Genomic DNA, 11,843 nt, shown 5'->3' with positions numbered 1-11,843 from the left:
GACCATATTCTTACTCATTAAATGACTTGTCTATATTATAAGGGATTAATTTTTAGATAAATTTAGTTTATCAGTTTTGAAATATATATCAAGGAAACATAAGTTAAATCATGTCATGCTATTACAATTTATGTCTGACATAAGTTAGGAAGTATCCTGAGGCAAAAAACTCTCATATATTGATAGTTGGAACTGAAAAAATAAACTGGAAAACTTATAGGCATTAATTAGGAAATAAGAATAGATGCGTAATACTTACCTGGCAGGGGAGACACCATGATCACGAAGGTGGTTTTCCCAGGGCGAGGCTTATCCATTGCACTCCGGATGTGCTGACCCCTGGGATTTCCCCAAATGTGGGAAACTCAACTGCATAATTTGTGGTAGTGGGGGACTGCATTCGCGCTTTCCCCTGAGGGAAAGAAAAAAAAAAAGAATAGATGTGTCATTCCGACTCAACAATTTTACTCCTGCTTAAGCACCCTACAGAAATGTTTATACCTGTTCACATCTGACATGTACAAAAATGCTCATAGTAGCAGTTTTCATTGATTTTAAAAGACTATATGCAATCCAAGTATCTATCAGCCAAAGAGGATGGACAAATAATTGTGGCATATTAATATGCAAACCACACAATAATTTAAATCAACTATAGATATGGCAGCAAAAAGGGTGAAACATGAAAACTCAATAGTAAGCAAAGATACAACACACAAAGAAACACTGAGATAATATATTGATTTATATAATAAAAAAAAGATGCTCTATTTTTTTATAGAGCTGTATAAGAGCAATGGCCATAAAGAAAAAATGATAATCACAAAGCTAAAGATATGGTTGCTTCACAGATAAAGGATTCTGATTAGTGAAGGTAAACATGGAACTTTGGGTGTTACGTAAATACATAGTATTTGGCACCTGTATGATTACATTGGCTTGTGATTTACAATATTTTTTCTTTAAGTGTTTCTCTGTGTTTGTGTGTGTGTCTGTCAGCCTTTTCTCCATATAAAATACCACAGTTTTTCAAAGTTTCCCATAAAAAAAAAACAAAAACAAAGAAATGGACAAAACACAACAAACAACAACAAATCAACACACAAAAAAGGCAAGCAGGAGTGATCAAGATTAGCAAGATTACTCAGCCAACTGCAGATTACTTTCTGCAATGTCAAAGCCATTATAAATATTTCACTGATTATTTTTCTACTGATCATACAAATACAGTATTTATTCTTATAATAAGAGAATAAAGAAATGTATTAACATTATGACTGAATCAAATATGCCCAGAAAAAATACACATTACTCATATTGGAAATTATAATTTTTAAAGCCATGCATATGCTTGCGACTTTTCCCATTTTAACATATTTACATAGGAGGATATAAAACTAGCCATGAATCTCAATTTGCTGAGAAATTCTGCATCTCCAACATTTATTCTTCTAGGCTTGCTAGGTTACGTGTAAACAGGTGATCATAGGTTTTGGTTGTGGAGAAAAATACATTTTCTTAACCATAGCAGCTACCACCCTCATATTAGGCAAACATGACCTTACTCTGCAGTGTAAGTACACATTAAATAAGTACACATTAAAAGTGTACTTATTGTGTGAGTTGTTTTATTATAAAACATCTCTTGCCTGTAGCGAGGATAATGTTTTAATTAGAGTTACTGTCTTTTCCTCTAAAGGTTAATCTTTCTCATTCTCTTCATAATTGTAGTTGGAATATTGGCTAATAAAAGTCTCTACCAGACTTCTTCAAAAAGCCAGTATAAAGCAAAGGAACATACCATTTTCATATCTAAACCTTTTTTTTGTAATGGAGCTGAAATTGTTTTAACTATTGAGCTCAATATTTTATACTTTGACCTTTTATAAAAAAGCTTAAATTTATTTATTTTTCTTTACAAAAATTAACCACACAAAGAGTCTGTAATGCTTTAAAGCATATCCCAAATACCATTGATTTAATCTGTCTCTAAATAAAATCAGAAGCCATTCAAGGTTTTTGAAGTGAGTAGTGATAAAATTTAACCTATAATGTGATGTGTTCTAACTGGACACATAACATTCATATATACTATATCTATCTTACCTCAACCAAAACTTACATTATAATGAGAAGAAAATTTCTTTCATTTTTTAACCTTGTGACTGAGCCAGAATTTATTCATTTTGAATTCCTTCTCAACACTGAAGATCACATTGATTTTCTTCTAATTAGGTAACATTTTACCAACTCATAGGATTTGAGTACGTTATAATTTACCCAGTGTTTTCCAAAGGGCAGAAAGTACTTTTTGTTTCAAAATCTCTTGCCAATTGAGAAACAAATTTTTGAATTCTGGGTGTATTGATTCATTGTGACTTGTTATATTCTACAAAAACACTGCCCTTGGATGATTAAAGACAATAAAATAATTTTTTTTCATAAATATATTTGACAATTGCAGGTATATTTGTTTGAGAAAGTTGCATTATCTAAAGGGCAGATATTTTTGTTGTTTAAAAACATGTTAAAAAATGAGAATGATCTACTTTAGAAGGTTGTACAATGAATGGATTCATTTATAAAATGTTTATTTTTCTAATAAGAAATTATTAGTATCAAATGATTGCAACTGCATCTGAACAAATGCTTTTCCTTCTATTTATTAAATAAATGAAAAATTTGAGCACTTGTATCGAAACTGAAATACAGGAAAGGAAACCACATAAAAACTATATTTTTGAGAATATTTGATGACTTATATTACAGGTGAAATAAGATTGACATGCCATACAACTTACGTTTGCTGAGTAATATGGTTTTCAGCAATTTTCCTTCATATCTTCAAAGGTGGAATAGTGTTATGTTTTTCGAACTGTTAAACAACATGGAAAATTAGAAAGCTTCTTAGTTCAGTGGCACAAGTATACATATGTAACAAACCTGCATGTTATGCACATGTACCCTAGAACTTAAAGTATAATAATAATAAAAAAAATTGGTATATAAAATGCACTGCAAATCAATACTGAAGACCATTCTCATTTTCCAATGTAACTGCAAAATTACCAATTAAAATATTGGGACATTAAGCTAGCAGTTTTGAGTATTTGCAACAAAAAAAGCTTGCCAATCCTTCATCTAGACAACCAAAAAAAAAAAAAACAAATCAAAAATTGAAATGTGTCACTCTCCATTGCATAAATACTCTCACAATGGTCCATTGATTGGATATCATTGAACAGAGTTAGAAAGAAATACACATGTGATTCTATAGCATTTCTACTATACAAATGCAATTGGCATATATAACCTCAAAGTCATGTACATTAATTAAATTTAGTGAAATAATTAGGAAGAAGTGGTAACTTTTGAGTATTTGTTATCTTTCTTTTAATATAATCTACTTAATTGTAACATACAATTTCAGATGTAAAAACTCTCTATTTAACAACCAGTGCAAAACATTCCTGAATATTTAATAGTAGGCTCCTGTGAGCTCATACAAGTTAGCTCTGGCATATCACTGCATTCATTCATTTATTTATACATACATCTTTTTTTATATATCTATGTATATAATTATCCAAACAAACATGAAGCCGTTTGTGGAAGTCCTTCATTATACCAATATATCCATTTGCCTTCTGTAGAGAACATAAAATTCAGCTTTGATTATGTTTAGGAGCAAAGATTTCTTCCATGTTATAGATTTTTTAAAAATAGAGTCAGAAAAATTCATTAAAAATCACTGTCCATAAAGAAGTATTGTTTTATCATATATTTAAGGAAAAATATTTAATGGGAGTTTACACTGTAGTTTTCAGTATCTCTTCATACATGCAACTACCCTCACAAAATAGTAATAAAATAAAAATTACAAAAATACATATGCCTCTAGAGAAGAAAACAAGATCTTCTTATGTATGAGATAACCACAAGGAAAAAGTAAGGCTTGTATAAAATTTTATAAAGATGATACAAATGTAAATGTTTCTATTTGGCATAAAATATTAATTGGTTGAGATTCTATAAACAGGCTTTATTTCATACTGTTTCAGAAAATTAGTTTTTTATTGGATATCATTTTTATTTTAAAGATGAAGAATCTGCAGCACACTAGCACTTCAAAGTCAAAAGAAGTGCTGCTGGTAGACAGAAAATGAAAGAGGATGCAAGTTTAAGCTTGAAACCACAGTGCTTTCCAACTTCTTTCACTATTACAGTGAAGGAACTCAAGGACCTGGTGAAGGAGATAGAATATTATACTTACTCCCATTTTAAGAAGGTAGAATTAAAGCTCAAGTGGCTGTGACTTAGTAGCAGATTCTGGGGCAAAGGCAGTTATGCAAATAAGACTCCCATAAGACCTTCAGATTCAATGCTGTCTCTGACTTTTCTTTCTTTTCTTTCTTTTTTTTTTTTTTTCCAAACTTTATTTTAGGTTCAGGAATACATTGCATGTGGTTATATAGGTAAAATTCTGTGATGGGAGTTTGTTATACAGATTATTTTGCCACCCAGGTACTAAGCCTAGTAACAAATTATTTTTTCTTTTCCTCTCTTTCCTCCCAACCTCCACCATCAAGAAGGCAAGAGTGTCTGTTGTTCCCCATTTCTCATGTGTTCTCATCCTTTATCTTTCACTTTTAAATGAGCACAGGTGGTATTTTGTTTTCTGTTCCTGTGTTAGTTTGTTAAGGATTGATGGTCTCCAATTTTTGTTGTTGTTGTCATTGATTTTGAGACAGGGTATTACTCTTGTCACTCAGGCTGGAGTGCAGTGTTGGGATCTTGGTTCACTGCAATTTCTGCCTCCCGGGTTCAAGTGATTCTCTCGTCTCAGCCTCCCAAGTAGCTGGGATTACAGGTGCTTGCCACCATGCCCAGCGGATTTTTGTGTTTTTAGTAGAGATGGGGTTTCACCATGTTGGCTCAGGCCGGTCTCAAACTGCTGACCTCAGGTGATCCACCCGCCACGGCCTCCCAAAGTGTTGGGATTACAGACGTGAGCCACCATCCTCGGCCAGTCTCCAGTTTTATACATGTTCCTACAGAGGACATAACCTTATTCTCTTTTATGGCTGCATAGTATTCCATAGTGTATATGTACTTTTTTTATTTATCTAGTATATCATTGGTGGGCATTTAGGTTGATTTCATATCTGAGATATTGCGAACAATGCTGCAATGAATACACATGTGAATGTGTCTTTATCATAAGATTATTTATATTCTTTGGCTATTTACCCAGTAGTGGGACTGCTGGGTCAAATGGTAGTTCTGTTTTTAGATCTTTGAGGAATTGCCACAATGCTTTCCCCAATGGTTGAGCTAGTTTACACTCCTACTAGCAATGTATGAGTGTTCCCTTTTCTCCATAACCTTACCAGCATATGTTATTTGTTGATTTTTTCATAATAGTCATTCTGACTGGTGTGAGATATCTCACTGTGGTTCTGATTTTTAATTCTCTAATACAGTGATACTAAACTTTTCATATGTTTTTTGGTTGTACATATGTCTTCTTTTGAGAAGAGTCTGCTCATGTCCTTTGCTCATTTTTTAATGAGGTTGTTTGTTTCTTTCTTATAAACATGTTTAAATTCATTACATATGCTGGATATTAGATCTTTGTCATATGCGTAGTTTCCAAATATGTTCTCCCAATATGTAGGTTGTGTTTATTCTGCTGACAGTTTATTTTGCTGTGCAGAAACTATTATGTTTAATTATAGTTTTGAGTTTTACATTTAAGTCTGTAATCGATCTTGAGTTGATTTTTGTGTACGGTGTTAAGAAAGGGGTCCAGATTTAGTCTTTTGCATGTGGCTTGCCAGTTGTCTCAGCACTATGTATTTAGTAGGGAGTCCTTTCCCCATTGGTTGTTTTTGTCAATTTTGTCAATGATCATATGGTTGTATATGAGAAGCCTTATTTCTGGGCTCTCTATTCTGTTCCATTGGTCTATGTATCTATGTATGTTTTTGTACCAGTACCGTGCTGTTTTGGTTGCTGTAGCCCTGTGTTATAGTTTGAAGTCAGGTAGAATGATGCCTGAACTTTGTTGTTTTTGCTTAGAATTGCCTTGGCTATTCACCCTCTATTTTTGATTATACGTTAATTACAAGAGGTTTTATATAGTTCTGTGAAGAATGTAATTGGTAGTTTGATGGGCACAGCATTGAATCTATAAATCATTTTTGGAAATATGGCCATTTTAATAATATGGAGTGTTTTTATCCATTTGTTTGTATCTTCTCTGAGTTATTTAAGCAGTGTTTTGTAACTCTTATTGTAGAGATCATTCACCTCCCTGGGTACCTGTATTTCTATTTATTTTATTATTTTTGACAATTGTGATTAGGATTGGATTCCGATTTGGATCTCAGCTTCACTGTTGTTGGTATATAAAAATGCTAGTAACTTTTGTACACCAATTTTGTATCCTAACACTTTGCTGAAGTTGTTTATCAGCTGAAGGAGTTTATGGGCTGAGACTATGGTATTTTCTAGATAGAGGATCGTGTCATCTTCAAACAGGGATAGTTTGACTTCCTCTCTTCCTATTTGGATATCCTTTATTTCCTTCTCTTGACTGATATTTCTGGTCAGGATTTCCAATACTATGTTGAATAAGAGTGGTGAGAGAGGGCATCCTTGCCTTGTGCTGGTTTTCAAGGGTAATGCTTCCAGGTTTTGCCCATTCAGTATGATGTTGGCTGCAGGTTTGTTATAGATGGCTCTTACTATTTTGAAGTATGTTCCTTCAATGCCTAGTATATTGAGAGTTTTTATCATAAATCCATTTTGAATTTTATCTAAAGCCTTTTCTGCATCAATTGAGATAATCATGTGTTTTTTGTCTTTAATCCTGTTTATGTGATTAATCACATTTGTTGATTTCCATATGTTGAACCAACCTTGCATACCAGGGGAAAAGTCTACTGGTTCATGATAGATTAGCTTTCTGATATACTGCTGCATTCGATTTGCCAGTATTTTGTTAAGGACTTTTACATCCATGTTCATTAAGGTCATTGGCTTGAAGTTTTGTTGTTGTTGTTGTGGTGGTTGTGTCACTGCCATGGTTTTGTATCAGGATGATGCTAGCTTCATAGAATGAGTTGAGGAAGGATTCCCCTTTCTCAATTTTTTGGAATAGGTTTAGTAGGAATGATACTAGCTCTTCTTTGTACTTAACAGTATAGTTTGGCTATGAATCCATCTGGTCCTGTGCTTTATTTGGTTGGTAGGCTATTTATTACCAGTTCAATTTTGGAGCTCTTTAATGGATAAGCAAATTAATTTCTTCCTGGTTCAGTCTTAGGAAGATGTATGTGTCCAGAAATTGATCCATCTATTTCGGGTTTTCTGGTTTGTGTGCACAGAGGCGTTTGCAGTAGTCTCTGGTGGTTATTTTTATTTCTGTGGAGTCAGAAATAATTTCTTGCTTTCTTCGTATCATGTTTACTTGGATGTTCTCTCTTTTCTCCTTTATTAATCTAGCTAGTGGCTTATTTTATTTTATTTTATTTTTCAAAAAACAACTTGAATTTGTTGATATTTTGAATGGTTTCTTGGATCTCCTTCAGGTTAGCTCTAATTTTAGTTATTTCTTGTCAACTGCTCGATTTGGGGTTGGTTTGGTTTTGCTTCTCCAGTTATTTTTGTTGTGATGTTAGATTGCTAATTTGAGAACTTTCTAAAATTTTGGTATAGTGAGTGCTATTAATTTCCCTCTTATCACTGTCTTAGCTGTGTTCCAGAGATTCTGCTAAGTTGTTTATTTGTTCTCATTAACCCCTAATAACTTCTTGATTTCTTCCTAAATTTCATGATTTACCCAAAAGTCATTCAATAGCAGGTTGCTTAATTTGCATGTGATTGCATGTTTTATTTTTGAGAGAGGTTCACTCTTGTCCCCCAGACTGGAGTGCAATGGCATGACCTTGGCTCACTGCAACCTCTGCCTCCCAGGTTCAAGCAATTCTCCAGCCTCAGCCCCCCAAGTAGCTGAGATTACAGGCACCTGCCACCACACCTGGGTAATTTTTGTTTTTTAAGTAGAGACGGGTTTCACCATGTTGGCCAAGCTTCTGTAGACCTCCTGACCTCAGGTGATGTGTCTGCCTCAGCCTCCCAAAGTGCTGGGATTAGAGGCATGAACCACCACACCTGGCCAACGGCATGGTTTTGAGTGATTTTTTTTTAATCTTAATTTCTATTTTTATTCCCTTGTGATCCAAGAATATGTTTGGTATGATTGTGGTTTTTATGCATTTGCTGAAGATTGTTTTATGTCCAATTGTGTGGTTGATTTTAGAGTATGTGCCATACGGAGATTAAAATAATGCATATTCTCTTATTTTGGGGTGGAGAGTTCTGGAGATGTATATCAGATTCATTTTGTCCAATGTTGAATTCAGGTCTTGAATAGCTTAGTTAATTTTCTACCTCAATGATCTGTCTAATACTGTAAGTGGTGTGTTGAATTCTCCCACTATTATTTTGTTGGCATCTAAGTATTTTTGTAGGTCTCTAAGAATTTACTTTATGAATCTGAGTGCCCCTGTCTTGAGAGTGTGTGTGTGTGTGTATATATATATATATTTAGAATAGTTAGACCTTCCTGTTTAATTGAACCCTTTAAATACTATGTAAGGCCCTCCTGTATAATTTTTTTATCTTTGTTTGAAGTCTGTTTTTTTCTGAAATTAGGATTGCAACTTCTGCTTTTTTCTTATTTGCATTTGCTTGGTAAATTTCCCTCCATCCCTTTATTTTGAGGCTATGGAAGTCACTGCATGTCAGATGAGTCTTTTGAAGACGGCATACAGTTTGATCTCGCTTTTTAATCTAGCTTGCCACTCTCCGCCTTTTAAATAGAGCATTTAGCTCATTTATATTCACGATTAGTATTGATATGTGTGCATTTGATCCTGTCACTGTGTTGTTAGTTGGTTATTACACTGGCTTGTTTGTGTGGTTGCTTTATAGTGTCACCGGACTGTGTACTTAAGTGTGTTTTGTAATGGCTTGTAATAGTCTTTCCTTTTCATATTTAGTGGTCTGTTCAAGATCTATTTTAAAGTGGGTCTGATGGTAAAGAACGATTTTCATATTTGCTTATCTGAAAATAATCTTATTACTTCTTTGCTGAATAAGCTTAGTTTGACTAGATATAAAATTATTGATTAAAGATTTTTTCTTTTTAGGGTGTTGAATGTAAGTCCCCTGACCTGGCGCAGTGGCTCAAGCCTGTAATCCCAGCACTCTGGAGGCCAAGATGGGCGGATCACGAGGTCAGGAGATCAAGACCATCCTGGCTAACACCGTGAAACCCCGTCTCTACTAAAAAATAAAATAAAATAAAATAAAATAAAATAAAATAAAATAAAACAAAATAAAATAAACCTAGCCGGGAGAGGTGGCGGGCGCCTGTAGTCCCAGCTACTCCGGAGGCCGAGGCAGGAGAATGGCGTAAACCTGGGAGGCGGAGCTTGCAGTGAGCTGAGATCGCGCGCCACTGCACTCCAGCCTGGGCGACAGAGCGAGACTCCGTCTCAAAAAAAAAAAAAAAAAAAAAAAAAAGAATATAAGCCCCCAATATCTTCTGACTTGTAAGGTTTCTGCTGAGAATTCCACTGTTAGCCTAATGGTTTGGTTCCTTTTGTATGTGACCAGCCCTTACTCTTTAGTTGCCTTTAGCATATATATATATATATATATATATATAGCATATATATATATATATATTTTTTTTTTTTTTCATTTTAACCTTGGAAAATCTGATGCTTATGCTCATAAGCACCAGATTGGGATGATCTTCTTGTAGAGAATCTTGCAGAAGTTCTTTGTATTTCCTGAATTTGAGTGTTGTCCTCTCTAGCAAGGTTCATAATTTTTTTTCTAAGTTACTTGCTTTCTTCTCGTCCCTTTTAGGGATGCCAATTATTTATAGATTTGGCCTCCTTACATAGTCCCATATGTCTCAGAGGTTTTGTTCATTCCTTTTTATTCATTTTTTCTTCATGTTTGTCTGACTGTCTTGTTTCAGAGAACTAGTCTTCAAGTTCTGAGATTCTTTCCTGACCTTGGTCTATTCTACTGTTAATACTTATGATTGTATTATGAAATTCTTGTAGTATGTTTTTCAGCTCTATCAGATCAGCTATCTTTTTATCCTTGCTATTTAGTCCATCACCTTCTGTATTATTTTATTGTGATTCTTAGTTTCCTTGGATTGGGTTTTCCCATTCTCCTGAATCTTGATGATCTTTATTCCTATTCATATTCTGAATTCTGCTATTGTCATTTCAGCTAATGAAACCTGTTTAAGAACCGGTGTTATGGAACCAGTGTAGTCATTTGGAGGACATAAGACACTGGCCATTTGAGTTGCTGGAGTCCTTACACTGGTTCTTCCTCAGCTGTCTGTGTGGGTGTTGCTTTAACTGCTGTGCTACCTCTGATTGAAGTGGTCACGCGAGGGCCAGGATAGTTGTGCTGGAGTCCCAGACCAGGCATTCCTCTCCAGTGAGGAAAAGTGAGGACAAGAACCTGTGTGGAGAACAGTTTGGCCACTTTTCCATTAGGTGGATGCTTTGTGCTAGAGGTCTAGACCAGCCCCTGGTCCTGTGGATTCTCCAAAGCCTGGAGACAACAAGGACGAGGGCTGGGAGACAGCAAAGATGGCAAGTTGCCATCCCACTGTGAGTTTTGTCCCAGGGAGTTGCTGAGCTGCTACTGGCTCAATAGTCCCAGCAGTGGTTGGCTGGAGAAGTGTATTTTTCTCATCGACCTCAGTAAATGAGGTATTACATTTCTCACTGCACATTTTATAAAGATTTTTTAAGTCAGTATGAATTATTAAATCCTCTACTCAATAAAATTGTTTATCAATTATGAATATAAGAAGTTCCTTCTGTTTGTTTTTATGTCATCAGTCTCAGACTGTTAATGAGACATAGATGAGTGTTGATATAGATACAGTAGTCCCCTTTTATCTGCAGGGAATACATTTCAACAACCGCAGTGGCTACCTGAAACAACACTCAGTACTGAACCTTATATGCTCTCTATTGTTTTGTATAGATACATATATATGATAAAGTTTAATTTATAAATTAGGCACAGTAAGAGATTAACAACAATAACTAGTAATAGAAAACTATAACAACAGTTATGTGTGTGTGACTTCTTTCTCTAAATTTATTTATTGTATAATACCCTTCTTATGATAATGTATGATGATAAAATGCCTACATGATTAAACAAAGTGAAGTGAATAATGTAGGCATTGTGATATAACATTAGGCTAATGTTGACTTTGGACATAAGTCCCAGGATACTACTACAGTTGATCTTATAACTGAAAAATCTACTAAGTTATTAATGTGCTGATCACATATATAGCATAGACACACTGGACCAAAGGTTGATTCATATTCTGATGTTCTGGATTGGATGGAAGGGATGGTGTAAGATTTCATCACACTACTCAGAGCAGTGTGTAATTTAAAACTTATAAATTATTTGTTTTTGGAATTTTCCACTTAATTTTCTTTGAAATGCGGTAGACCATGAATAACAAATCATGGAATGTGAAGCCATAAATAAGAGGGGACAATAGTACTCCTGTGAAATGTTCCCCCTGGATTAAGTGCTAGATATTACCTTAGGGTATCTTTGGTAGAAGGATAGGACTGCAGGGAAAAGTCTACATTATTATTGAAACAACTGTTGTAAATAAATGATATTTTGCATTATAACAAGAGTGTTTTAATGAAAGAACTTATGAAAAACCTTGTGACTTATTATAACTAAAAATATTTGGGGAG

The 11,843-nt window shown here is 34.4% G+C and overlaps 1 non-coding gene across 1 annotated transcript; it reads left to right on the top strand.

The window, feature by feature from the left end:
- The first annotated feature begins 251 nt into the window (after positions 1 to 251).
- Positions 252 to 415, top strand: LOC123573742 (U1 spliceosomal RNA). The gene has a single exon (XR_006698480.2). It is a non-coding gene; the product is annotated as a U1 spliceosomal RNA (small nuclear RNA).
- Positions 416 to 11,843: the final 11,428 nt, after the last annotated feature.

This window comes from Macaca fascicularis, chromosome 5, assembly GCF_037993035.2.
Source record: "Macaca fascicularis isolate 582-1 chromosome 5, T2T-MFA8v1.1".
In the NCBI taxonomy this organism is placed as follows: Eukaryota; Metazoa; Chordata; class Mammalia; order Primates; family Cercopithecidae; genus Macaca; species Macaca fascicularis.
The sequence above is the reverse complement of the archived record's forward strand: the minus strand, read 5'-3'. Positions and strand labels throughout refer to the sequence as shown.